Source organism: Oncorhynchus kisutch, linkage group LG1 (assembly GCF_002021735.2).
Source record: "Oncorhynchus kisutch isolate 150728-3 linkage group LG1, Okis_V2, whole genome shotgun sequence".
Taxonomy (NCBI): Eukaryota; Metazoa; Chordata; class Actinopteri; order Salmoniformes; family Salmonidae; genus Oncorhynchus; species Oncorhynchus kisutch.
Genome location: NC_034174.2, coordinates 10,924,688 through 10,938,760, shown reverse-complemented (window position 1 = coordinate 10,938,760; position 14,073 = coordinate 10,924,688). Strand labels below are relative to the sequence as shown.

The 14,073-nt window shown below is 43.6% G+C and overlaps 1 long non-coding RNA gene across 2 annotated transcripts; it reads left to right on the top strand.

Annotated features, from left to right (window-relative positions):
- Nucleotides 1-499: 499 nt before the first annotated feature.
- Nucleotides 500-4,172, top strand: LOC109866645 (uncharacterized). 2 transcript variants are annotated; one of them, XR_004211361.1, is made up of 4 exons: nucleotides 500-897; nucleotides 1,003-1,252; nucleotides 1,528-1,617; nucleotides 4,123-4,172. It is a non-coding gene; the product is annotated as an uncharacterized LOC109866645 (long non-coding RNA). The 2 variants fall into 2 exon arrangements; XR_004211360.1 differs by lacking the exon at nucleotides 500-897 and having other exon boundaries at nucleotides 906-1,252.
- The last annotated feature ends 9,901 nt before the right edge of the window (nucleotides 4,173-14,073 follow it).

Below are 14,073 nucleotides of genomic sequence, written 5' to 3'. Positions count from 1 at the left end.
ACATCAAACTCAAGGTATTGGAGTGGCCATCACAAAGCCCTGACCTCAATCCTATAGAACATTTGTGGGCGAGCAAGGAGGCCTACAAACCTGACTCAGTTACACCAGCTCTGTCAGGAAGAATGGGCCAAAATTCACCCAACTTATTGTGGGAAGCTTGTGGAAGGCTAACTGAAACATTTGACTCAAATTAAACATTTTAAAGGCAGTGTTACCAAATAATAATTGAGTGTATGTAAACTTCTGACCCACTGGCAATGTGATGAAATAAATAAAAGCTGAAATAAATCATTCTCTCTACTATTATTCTGACATTTCACATTCTTAAAATAAAGTGGTGATCCTAACTGACCTAAAACAGATAATTTTACTAGGATTAAATGTCAGGAATTGTGAAAAACTGAGTTTAAATGTACTTGGCTAAGGTGTATGTAAACTTCCCACTTCAACTGTATATAGCGGGTGAGGCCATTCACAGCCGACCACTCAGACAGGTGAGGCCATACCAACTATTTTTGCTGGTCCTTGTAGACGGATTTAGTGACAAACAGTTTTTTTTTACATGGTCCGTAATATCTCCGGATTTATCGAACAATAGTTTTTCCAGTTTGTTTGTGCCTGTGGGTGAGGGGTGGGTAAACTTCAAGTAACTACTTGACTTCGAAGCGAACCTTTGCTAGCTGTATTATTTCAGTCTGTCGTGTTGAGACGTTTCGGAGATGGACTGATTAGCCTCCTCTCTTGAGTCAACAGTGTGCTTACTTTACTGCTGGAAGACATGGATCTTTTTTTTGCTGTTACCCTCTGAACAGCAGATCGTTAGTTATGTAACTGTATTTAGTCCTACCTGCTATGTTGGGTTTTAAATTAATTGGGATTCACACATTTGTTTTTGAGGTAAAATTACTGTCACGTTAATGATGCCAAATTGCAAACCTCATTTGCACCTTGTCTATTTCCATAACCAATGGGTGTGCCTAAGTCTTATCACCTCTCAACTAGGGAAGCTGTTTCAACCTGGAACACTATTCTCCTGCGTTGGTCTCTCAGTCATTGCAGGAAGTCCTGAAGATCAGCAGTTGTCCCGATCCTGCCCAAACACCTGACTTAAACAATCAACATAACGAATCACAGCGATAGGCTATGATTTGAAATCCGGTATGAGCTGGAACGAAAGCTTGTACACACTCCTGCCATTCAGATCTGGAGCTATCCACCCTGTTCCCAGCATGCAGGACCCATTGATTACAGGGTATTGATTAGCTAAACAAGCAAGTCTGTTTGTTTTGTTACCAAGGCAACTACTGTAGCTGTCTAGCAAAATTGCTAGCTACTTCAGTGGATGTTGAACACGTTTCTAGCGGTAAATGTGTTAAATTATAGCCGTGGTATAAATAGTGCGTTGTGAAACACATCTACCATGTTGTTGATTATTTTCCATAGAAGGCATAGCCCCTCGTTGATTATCACTTACATAATGCATGTGCCAATCTCAAGTTGAAGTTGAACTTGTTGACTGATGCCCAGGCGGTGGCTGCTAAGAAGAAGAAATGAATAGCTGCTGACCAGAAGACTGCAGTCAAGGGAGCACTGGTCCACACCTGCCCTGTCTGTCAGGTGAGTAGTATTGGTTGGTACTGCATGTGCCTTTAGAGTCTTCTCCATGTGTAGGTTATTGTACTGGCCTGTGTGCTACGGTCTTTCATATGTGTAGGTTATTGCATCGTATTGCTTAGTTTTATCATTTGTGTTAACTTTGAATTCAATCTAAACCACAGATTGTTCACTTCCTGCATTTTGAGAGTAAGCATCTCATGTCTACATAATGGTCCCAGTACTGGTTGATGTGCAGGCCTAAGTGACCACACACACTCAAATCAAATCAAAATGTATTTGTCACACGTGCCAAATACAACAGGTGTAGTAGACCTTACAGTGAAATGCTTACTGACAAGACCAACAATGCAGTTTTAAGAAAAAATAAATAAAAAAATGGATTTACAGCGAGGTAAGATTCTTCCATCATTCACACACAGGGGACATAGAGCAAACCACCATGTTGTCAACAAAATGCTGCCCTCAATGCTGAAGTTGTATTGCATATGGCTCAATATGTGGAAATCCTGTCGTCACTCATCTTTTTAATGTTGTGGTCACTCATCGTCTTTAATGTTGTGGTCACTCATCGTCTTTAATGTCGTGGTCACTCAACTTTAATGTTGTGGTCACTCATCATCTTTAATGTTGTGGTCACTCATCGTCTTTAATGTTGTGGTCACTCGTCTTTAATGTTGTGGTCACTCATCGTCTTTAATGTTGTGGTCACTCAACTTCTTTAAAGTTGTGGTCACTCAACTTCTTTAATGTTGTGGTCACTCACACGATGACCATGATCTGAATGCTGCAACTGAGTCGGAATGACGTCGAGGGACACATGTTGAGACCTCGAGTATGACAGGATATGGGCCGGCTATTTGTGACAACTACTTAAAAGGGATGCAGAAGCACACCAGCTCCCTGTTTAATGTTTATGTCAGCACACCAGCTCCCTGTTTAATGTTTATTTCAGCACACCAGCACCCTGTTTATTGTTTATTTCAGCACACCAGCACCCTGTTTAATGTTTATTTCAGCACACCAGCACCCTGTTTATTGTTTATTCCAACCATCCCTTTAGCTACCTGCTTATTCCACACAATGCAGTTTATGCCCCGTGTTCCCTCAACTTCAGACACTTAGGAACTCTCCATCTTCTATAAACCCTCCTTACCTTCACCCATTCTCCCTGCTTCCTTCCCTGCTTCCTTCCCTGCTTCCTTCACTTGTTCGTCTCCTGGTTGGATAACATCTAGACTCAGTAACATCTAGACTCAGTAACACATTTTAAACAGGTTTTGCTACCTTTTTTTTCCTCCTGTGTAATGGCGTGTTCCTCCTGCTTATTCTGGGGTTCAGACTGAATGCAGTGATAAATGTGCTGCTCACAATTGACAACAGCAACATGGACCTGATACATCTGACCAGAAGGGTATTGATATAGCTGTGTTTAGGCATGACAACATGGACCGGATACATCTGACCAGAAGGGTATTGATATAGCTGTGTTTAGGCATGACAACATGGACCTGATACATCTGACCAGAAGGGTGTTGATATAGCTGTGTTTAGGCATGACAACATGGACCTGATACATCTGACCAGAAGGGTATTGATATAGCTGTGTTTAGGCATGACAACATGGACCTGATACATCTGACCAGAAGGGTGTTGATATAGCTGTGTTTAGGCATGACAACATGGACCTGATACATCTGACCAGAAGGGTATTGATATAGCTGTGTTTAGGCATGACAACATGGACCTGATACATCTGACCAGAAGGGTGTTGATATAGCTCTGTTTAGGCATGACAACATGGACCTGATACATCTGACCAGAAGGGTGTTGATATAGCTGTGTTTAGGCATGACAGCATGGACCTGATTACATCTGACCAGAAGGGTGTTGATATAGCTCTGTTTAGGCATGACAACATGGACCTGATACATCTGACCAGAAGGGTGTTGATATAGCTGGGTTTAGGCATGACAACATGGACCTGATACATCTGACCAGAAGGGTGTTGATATAGCTGTGTTTAGGCATGACAACATGGACCTGATACATCTGACCAGAAGGGTGTTGATATAGCTCTGTTTAGGCATGACAACATGGACCTGATACATCTGACCAGAAGGGTGTTGATATAGCTGTGTTTAGGCATGGCTTCCTTGTTATGAGTCTGTTAAGTGTGCCTCTCATTCTGCAGGAGTCAACCTAGTATTTTATATTAAACCTACCTTACAAATCCAGTTGTTTCTCCATTTGTAACTCACCCATTAAAACATCTCAATACGCTGCTTTAAATGTTGTGTTTTCTAATTCCTAAAATGGAAAAGCAGAAGAATCGCTCTCGGATAATAATTGTTTGTTGGGTACCTTATTTATGTCCCAGGTTTGTGACATTGAGAATAAACCATTTCATCTTTACTTCAAAGGCAGATGTTTATACACTGAGTATATCAAAACATTAAGAACAGCTTTCTAATACTGAGTTTGCACCCCCCTTTCTTCTGTCCTCAGAACAGCCTCAATTCATCAGGACGTGGACTCTACAAGGTGTCAGAACAGCCTCAATTCATCAGGACATGGACTCTACAAGGTGTCAGAATAGCCTCAATTCATCAGGACGTGGACTCTACAAGGTGTCAGAACAGCCTCAATTCATCAGGACATGGACTCTACAAGGTGTCAGAATAGCCTCAATTCATCAGGACGTGGACTCTACAAGGTGTCAGAATAGCCTCAATTCATCAGGACGTGGACTCTACAAGGTGTCAGAACAGCCTCAATTCATCAGGACATGGACTCTACAAGGTGTCAGAACAGCCTCAATTCATCAGGACATGGACTCTACAAGGTGTCAGAATAGCCTCAATTCATCAGGACGTGGACTCTACAAGGTGTCAGAACAGCCTCAATTCATCAGGACATGGACTCTACAAGGTGTCAGAACAGCCTCAATTCATCAGGACATGGACTCTACAAGGTGTTGAAAGCGTTCCACAGGGATGCTAGCTCATGTTGACTCCAATGCTCACCACATTTGTGTCAAGTTGGCTGAATGTCCTTTGGGTGGTGGACCATTCTTGATACATGCATGAAAAACCCAGCAGCGTTGCAGTTCTTGACACAAACCGGTACACCTGGCACCTACTATCAAGCCAAGTTCAAAGGTGCTTCAATCTTATGTCTTGCCCATTCACACTCTGAATGGCACACATACTGTACACAATCCATGTCTGAATCGTCTCAAGGCTTAAAAATCCTTCTTTAACATGTCTCCTCCCCTTTATTGAAGTGGATTTAACAAGTGACATCAATAAGGGATCATAACTTTCACCTGGATTCACCTGGTCAGTCGATGTCATGGAAAGAGCAGGTGTTCTTAATGTTTCGTATACCCAGTGTATGTTACGTATAAAAGTCATATGTAGGCATTGTTTAGTATTTTTGATTTCTTTAAAACAATGTCATTGTTTGGAGTTCAGATGTTTGACGTGATTGTTGGGTGACTAGGTGGGTTCTTATCAAATAAATATGCTTAATTCATTCTGCAAAGAGTTCATCTGGTTTGACAGAACATGTCAACAAGTTAGTTCTGAATTGCTTTAAATACAGCAGTGCATTCTGACACCATGAATTGAAATAGAATTCACCTCGTTCATATAGTTGGCAGAAATGACAAGGGATTAAATATAGACCACCGGTGGAAGGAGGAGAGGATCTGGTCAAATAAGGGTATGTTGCTAATAATCAGCTAGGTATCTAGCTCGCTATATAGCTTCTTTGCAACAAATAAACAAAAGCCTAGTTTTCATGTCACATTATAAATGTCTGACTGCGACTAGGATAGTATTCTGTACAAGACACAAGACCAAATACAGAAATAAGACATATTATTATTATTAGTTAAAGAAAATATGGAACAATAAATGCAAATGTTCAATATACTGTATATTTTGTTTTGGATTGATGTAGCTAGTTGCTAGGAGCTTGCAGGGATTTGTAGTTTTGGATGATGCCTACTTTGATGTTCATTAGTGCTTCTACACCTGCATTGCTTGCTGTTTGGGGTTTTAGGCTGGGTTTCTGTACAGCACTTTGAGATATCAGCTGATGTACGAAGGGCTATATAAATAAATTTGATTTGATTTGATTAGCATTTTCGAATCTGAGAGTAAATAGAGCCAAATATATTGATAAAAGTCACCTTGTCTGAGAGAGATTTACACGGTTATCACAACGTCACGCCAGGGAAAACTTGCATGAGACACAAACCTTGTTTGAAGTGGGTTTTCCACATGGGAGAACAATTTATGGTGAAAAGAAAAAGGATTGGAACCATTTCCAGTGTTTGACCGCTAGGTTTTATAGGTATTAGGAGGCGTCCACTGTGGGCCTCTGTCCTATGGGGGTAAGCAGAGCTGTGGAAACACACTCTGACTGCAGCGTATAGGTACTAGGTTTCCTCAACCCCAGAAGAAGAGAGGCCACACTACATTCAGCAGTGGGGTTGTGGGTACAGCCTGGATGAAAGTAAAACCCTATGTAGTCCTGAGCCACAAGGAATCCCCTACACCAAAGAAAGACCATACATGAAGAACAGCATGGGTTTAGGCATAGCCTGAGTGATAACCACACGGTAGAAAACTCTGTGTAAGCTGCCCTGATGGATTTACTACAAAGCAGGATCATTGAGTTAGCCAGCTAACTTTGATAAACAACCAGAAATAATTACTGATTTTCTGGTTCAATAAGAAAGCTAAACATAGATATGTGCTTTTGGTTGTTGGGTCAATTAGACCATGACAATTTCAAGCTTTTCTTTCTGAAAAACTTCAGAATATTAAGGCAAGTTAGCAGATTTACTCATTGATCCTGCTTTGTAGTATTGCCATCTGAAGCACCAGCAGGGTTTTCCCCAGGGACAGGCCCAGGGACAGCCCCAGGGACAGGCCCAGGGACAGGCCAGTACAGCAGTGGGTTTGGGTACAACCTGAGTGAGAGTAAATGGGCTTGGGCCATGTAAATGGTTTGGTGTGATGCAGTCTGATCCTCTGTCATGGGTTTAGCATGTAAATGGTTTGGTGTGATGTAGTCTGATTCTCTGTCATGGGTTTAGCATGTAAATGGTTTGGTGTGATGCAGTCTGATCCTCTGTCATTGGTTTAGCATGTAAATGGTTGGATGTGATGCAGTCTGATCCTCTGTCATGGGTTTAGCATGTAAATGGTTGGATGTGATGCAGTCTGATCCTCTGTCATGGGTTTAGCATGTAAATGGGTTTGGTGTGATGCAGTCTGATTCTCTGTCATGGGTTTAGCATGTAAATGGTTTGGTGTGATGCAGTCTGATTCTCTGTCATGGGTTTAGCATGTAAATGGTTTGGTGTGATGCAGTCTGATCCTCTGTCATGGGTTTAGCATGTAAATGGTTTGGTGTGATGCAGTCTGATCCTCTGTCATGGGTTTAGCATGTAAATGGGTTTGGTGTGATGCAGTCTGATCCTCTGTCATGGGTTTAGCATGTAAATGGTTGGATGTGATGCAGTCTGATCCTCTGTCATGGGTTTAGCATGTAAATGGTTTGGTGTGATGCAGTCTGATTCTCTGTCATGGGTTTAGCATGTAAATGGTTGGATGTGATGCAGTCTGATCCTCTGTCATGGGTTTAGCATGTAAATGGTTTGGTGTGATGCAGTCTGATCCTCTGTCATGGGTTTAGCATGTAAATGGTTGGGTGTGATGCAGTCTGATCCTCTGTCATGGGTTTAGCATGTAAATGGTTGGATGTGATGCAGTCTGATCCTCTGTCATGGGTTTAGCATGTAAATGGTTTGGTGTGATGCAGTCTGATCCTCTGTCATGGGTTTAGCATGTAAATGGTTTGGTGTGATGCAGTCTGATCCTCTGTCATGGGTTTAGCATGTAAATGGTTGGATGTGATGCAGTCTGATCCTCTGTCATGGGTTTAGCATGTAAATGGGTTTGGTGTGATGCAGTCTGATCCTCTGTCATGGGTTTAGCATGTAAATGGTTTGGTGTGATGCAGTCTGATCCTCTGTCATGGGTTTAGCATGTAAATGGTTGGATGTGATGCAGTCTGATCCTCTGTCATGGGTTTAGCATGTAAATGGTTTGGTGTGATGCAGTCTGATCCTCTGTCATGGGTTTAGCATGTAAATGGTTTGGTGTGATGCAGTCTGATCCTCTGTCATGGGTTTAGCATGTAAATGGTTTGATGTGATGCAGTCTGATTCTCTGTCATGGGTTTAGCATGTAAATGGTTTGGTGTGATGCAGTCTGATCCTCTGTCATGGGTTTAGCATGTAAATGGTTTGGTGTGATGCAGTCTGATCCTCTGTCATGGGTTTAGCATGTAAATGGTTTGGTGTGATGCAGTCTGATCCTCTGTCATGGGTTTAGCATGTAAATGGTTTGGTGTGATGCAGTCTGATTCTCTGTCATGGGTTTAGCATGTAAATGGTTTGGTGTGATGCAGTCTGATCCTCTGTCATGGGTTTAGCATGTAAATGGTTTGGTGTGATGCAGTCTGATCCTCTGTCATGGGTTTAGCATGTAAATGGTTGGATGTGATGCAGTCTGATCCTCTGTCATGGGTTTAGCATGTAAATGGTTTGGTGTGATGCGGTCTGATTCTCTGTCATGGGTTTAGCATGTAAATGGGTTTGGTGTGATGCAGTCTGATCCTCTGTGTATGTGTGTGGTATACAAATGACCCTGGACAGGAAGTACATTTGATTCTCTGGATGCAGGTACAGACTACCTAAGATTTTTTTTTAAATACGGCCAAGTACTCTTTTATTCTGAATGCAATTCTGCAACTTAACAAAATGTTGGACTAATTGCACTTAGCATTTGCACTATGACATTGTACTTAACCTGCCTATTTGTTTGTAAATATCCTGTACTATTTATTTAACATTTTTTATGTGTGATATGTTTTATGACTGCTGCAAGATGAATTGCCTCTTTGAGGACATTGAAGTTTTCTGAATCTAAATGTTTATACACTACATGACTGAAAGTATGTGGACACCTGCTCGTCGAACATCTCATTCCAAAATCATGGGCAATAATATGGAGTTGGTCGCACCCTTTGCTACTATAACAGCCTCCACTCTTCTGGGAAGGCTTTCCACTAGATGCTGGAACATTGCTGCTATCACAGCCTCCACTCTTCTGGGGAGGCTTTCCACTAGATGCTGGAACATTGCTGCTATCACAGCCTCCACTCTTCTGGGGAGGCTTTCCACTAGATGCTGGAACATTGCTGCTATCACAGCCTCCACTCTTCTGGGAAGGCTTTCCACTAGATGTTGGAACATTGCTGGAGGGACTTGCTCCCATTCAGCCACAAGAGCATTAGTGAGGTCGGAGTCGCCGTTCCAATTCATCCCAAAGGTGTTCGATGGGGTTGAGGTCAGGGCTCTGTGCAGGCCAGTCGAGTTCTTCCACATCAACAAACCATTTATGTATGGACCTTGCTTTGTCCATGGGGGCAATGTCATGCAGAAACTTGAAAGGGCCTTCCCCAAACTGTTGCCACAAAGTTGGAAGCACAAAATCGTCTAGAATGTCATTGTATGCTGTAGCATTAAGATTTCCCTTCACTGGAACTAAGGGGCCTAGCCCAAACCATGAAAAACAGCCCCAGACCATTATTCCTCCTCCACCAAGCTTTACAGTTGGCACTATGCATTGGGACAGGTAGCGTTCTCCTGGCATCCGCCAAACCCAGATTCATCCGTCGGACTGTCAGATGATAAAGCATGATTCATCACTTAAGAGAACATGTTTCCGCTGCTCCAGAGTCCAACCCCTTCGAAGCTGAGCCATTGTTACTCCTACCACTTTGAAGCTGAGCCATTGTTACTCCTACCACTTTGAAGCTGAGCCATTGTTACTCCTACCACTTTGAAGCTGAGCCATTGTTGCTCCTACCACTTTGAAGCTGAGCCATTGTTGCTCCTACCACTTTGAAGCTGAGCCATTGTTGCTCCTACCACTTTGAAGCTGAGCCATTGTTACTCCTACCACTTTGAAGCTGAGCCATTGTTACTCCTACCACTTTGAAGCTGAGCCATTGTTGCTCCTACCACTTTGAAGCTGAGCCATTGTTGCTCCTACCACTTTGAAGCTGAGCCATTGTTGCTCCTACCACTTTGAAGCTGAGCCATTGTTGCTCCTACCACTTTGAAGCTGAGCCATTGTTGCTCCTACCACTTTGAAGCTGAGCCATTGTTGCTCCTACCACTTTGAAGCTGAGCCATTGTTGCTCCTACCACTTTGAAGCTGAGCCATTGTTGCTCCTACCACTTTGAAGCTGAGCCATTGTTGCTCCTACCACTTTGAAGCTGAGCCATTGTTGCTCCTACCACTTTGAAGCTGAGCCATTGTTACTCCTACCACTTTGAAGCTGAGCCATTGTTGCTCCTACCACTTTGAAGCTGAGCCATTGTTGCTCCTACCACTTTGAAGCTGAGCCATTGTTGCTCCTACCACTTTGAAGCTGAGCCATTGTTACTCCTACCACTTTGAAGCTGAGCCATTGTTGCTCCTACCACTTTGAAGCTGAGCCATTGTTGCTCCTACCACTTTGAAGCTGAGCCATTGTTGCTCCTACCACTTTGAAGCTGAGCCATTGTTGCTCCTACCACTTTGAAGCTGAGCCATTGTTGCTCCTACCACTTTGAAGCTGAGCCATTGTTGCTCCTACCACTTTGAAGCTGAGCCATTGTTTCTCCTACCACTTTGAAGCTGAGCCATTGTTTCTCCTACCACTTTGAAGCTGAGCCATTGTTTCTCCTACCACTTTGAAGCTGAGCCATTGTTGCTCCTACCACTTTGAAGCTGAGCCATTGTTGCTCCTACCACTTTGAAGCTGAGCCATTGTTGCTCCTACCACTTTGAAGCTGAGCCATTGTTGCTCCTACCACTTTGAAGCTGAGCCATTGTTGCTCCTACCACTTTGAAGCTGAGCCATTGTTGCTCCTACCACTTTGAAGCTGAGCCATTGTTGCTCCTACCACTTTGAAGCTGAGCCATTGTTGCTCCTACCACTTTGAAGCTGAGCCATTGTTACTCCTAGATGTTTCCACGTCCCAATAAAAGCCCTTACAGTTGACCAGGGCGGCTCTAGCAGGGCAGAAACTTGACAAACTGACCTGTCCTATGATGGTGCCACGTTGAAAGTCACTGAGCTCTTCAGTAAGGCCATTCTACTGACAATGTTTGTCTATGGAGATTGCATGGCGGTGTGCTTGATTTTAAACACCTGTCAGCAAAGGGTGTGGCTGAAATAGCAGAATCCACTCATTTGAAGGTGTGCCCACATACATTTGTATATATAGTGTATTAGTGTCTGTGTGTCAGGGTGGGTTCCCCCGTCGTATCGTCAGGTATGGTGCCAGTGCTTGAGAAAACAACAAGACCACTGATGAGCAGGAAGATAGGGAATAACACTGGGGAAAACAACAAGACCACTGATGAGCAGGAAGACAGGGAATAACACTGAGGAAAACACCAAGACCGCTGATGAGCAGGAAGACAGGGAATAACACTGAGGAAAACACCAAGACTTTCTGATGAGCAGGAAGACAGGGAATAACACTGGGGAAAGCAGGATCTAGTGCCTGGAGAGTACCAGGAATGTTGTGTATTATTTCATCATGTTCTTGTCAATATGTTTCTGTAGATTATAGAATGAGGTCAGCGTTGGAATTCTAACTCCGTTGGTTGTGTTGTTGTTGTCAACAGTAACCTGTAGCCTGTCTCATCATACTCATCTGTAGTGTATGATTTAGAATAGATTTCTGTGTTTGTTCAGGGTTTTGACATGTTTCTGTCACAGGTAGATACCAAAATAGATTTCAGTTTATGACCTGAGACCTGTTTTGAAATCTATACCTGAGATCTGTTTTGTACCTGCAAAGCTAACTTCACAGTCACATTAAGTAAAAATGACATGACTCAACATTGACTTCGATGCACTTCTCTCTTTCCATGTTTCCTCCATTCTCTGGTAGCCTACTGCACCTGCTGCTCCCAATCTGAAACCACAGACCCAGTACACGTTTCTGTCTCTGCCTCATGCCTGATGCCCCCGCCCCCCCAACCCCCCCTCCTCCTCACGCAGTTATCGTAGCAAATGGAACTGGAACTGAACAATCTCGTTAGAACAGAATAGAGAGAGCGAGAGAGAGACAGAGAGAGTGAGAGTGAGAGAGGGACGGACGATGTGTATTATCATCAAACAACTTGCTGTTTTCCAAGGAATCTGTGAGAGCTCACAGGAAGAGAGGGAGAGAAAGGTAGACAGAGAGAGAAAAAAGGGAAGAGAAAGATGGAGAGAGAAAGATGTGGTAGAAAGAGCGAGATGTAGAGAGAGAAACAGAGAGATTGGAGAGGCTCAACATGTTGAAATTTGCACCAGGCAGCCGGAAAGAAAGGGTCCGTTCAGATCCATCGCCATGGCAACCATTACCAGGCTCTCTGGCGCTGTAGCTTTGTTTCTGTGAAGTCTTTGGAGGGAAACGACTGACTGTGAGAGGAGAGGGTTTTTTAGAAAGCCCGTTTTTGGTGCAGTGGCGTCATCATAATGAGCAGATGTTAATAAAACCAAGTTAATTTTACAGTAAAAATGATGTTGTTGTAGTGCTTACATGTCTCATCACGACATGGCCTGCCTCTCCTCTCTCTACCTTTCTCGCCACCATCTCCCCTCTCTCTCTTTCCCTCTCTATCTCTCCCCATATCTCTTTATCTCTCCCCATCTCTCTTTATCTCTCCCCATCTCCCTTTATCTCTTCCCATCTCGTTTTATCTCTCCCCATCTCTCTTTATCTCTCCCCATCTCCCCTTATCTCTTCCCATCTTTCTTTATCTCTCCCCATCTCCCTTTATCTCTCCCCATCTCCCCTTATCTCTTCCCATCTTTCTTTATCTCTTCCCATCTTTCTTTATCTCTTCCCATCTTTCTTTATCTCTTCCCATCTTTCTTTATCTCTCCCCATCTCCCCTTATCTCTTCCCATCTTTCTTTATCTCTCCCCATCTCTCCCCATCTCCCTTTCTCTCCCCATCTCTCTTTATCTCTCCCCATCTCCCTTTCTCTCCCCATATCCCTTTCTCTCCCCATCTCTCTTTATCTCTCTCTATCTCCCTTTATCTCTTCCCATCTTGTTTTATCTCTCCCCATCTCCATGCACCCCCAATCACCACCCCCACAACAAGCACAACAACAACAAAGCAAAGCTGTTTGGCCTCTCTCTCTCTCTCTCTTTCTCTCTCTTTCTCTCTCTCTCTCTCTCTCTCTCTCTCTCTCTCTCTCTCTGTCTCTCTCTCTCTCTCTCTCTCTCTCTGTCTCTCTCTCTCTCTCTCTCTCTCTCTCTGTCTCTCTCTCTCTCTCTCTCTCTCTGTCTCTCTCTCTCTCTCTCTCTCTCTCTCTCTCTCTCTCTCTCTCTCTCTCTCTCTCTCTCTGTCTCTCTCTCTCTCTCTCTCTCTCTCTGTCTCTCTCTCTCTCTCTCTCTCTCTCTCTCTCTCTCTCTCTCTCTCTCTGTCTCTCTTTCTCTCTCTCTCTCTCTGTCTCTCTCTCTCTCTCTCTCTGTCTCTCTTTCTCTTTTCTCTCTCTCTCTGTCTCTCTTTCTCTTTCTCTCTCTCTCTCTCTCTCTCTCTCTCTCTCTCTCTGTCTCTCTGTCTCTCTCTCTCTGTCTGTCTCTCTCTCTCTCTGTCTCTCTCTCTGTCTCTCTCTTTCTCTCTCTCTCCAATACATCATGCATGGAGATCATTTTCAAAAGACACAAAATTATTTCCTGTGTCTCGGTGGCAGAGTAGCGTATAAAGACCAGGACCAATGGCACCCTATTTCCTATGTAGTGCACTACTTTTGACCAAGACCAATGGCACCCTATTTCCTATGTAGTGCACTACTTTTGACCAAGACCAATGGCACCCTATTTCCTATGTAGTGCACTACTTTTGACCAGGAGCATGGAGCTCTGGGCACAAGTAGTGCACTAGATAGTGATACCAATTCCATTTGGGACGCATCCAGGCAGGGATTGTGTATAGGGCCCTGATAGGGCCCTGATAGGTTGATAGGGCCCTGATAGGGCCCTGGGGCGAGATGGCATGTAACTGTGTACACGTGCCGAGCTTCCTGAATCAAATATGGTGACCTAGATGGAAATCCGCCATTGGTCAACTTAATTGTCCAACATGTTTGATTGGCGAAACGCCCAAACACACAGGACAGGTGCAGGAGGTGTGGCCATGGAGTCATTAGAGTTAAAGGTGGTCATGTAGGCCCTGTAGATGAAATTAGTACGTTGCCAACTGTTGTTGCTGGGTGCCCTCTTCGGACTTGGAGAGTAGAAATGAAATGGTGAATTTACATACAATACAACATCTTAAGAAAAGATGCTGGATATTGAGTCATGAAGGAAAGTGTA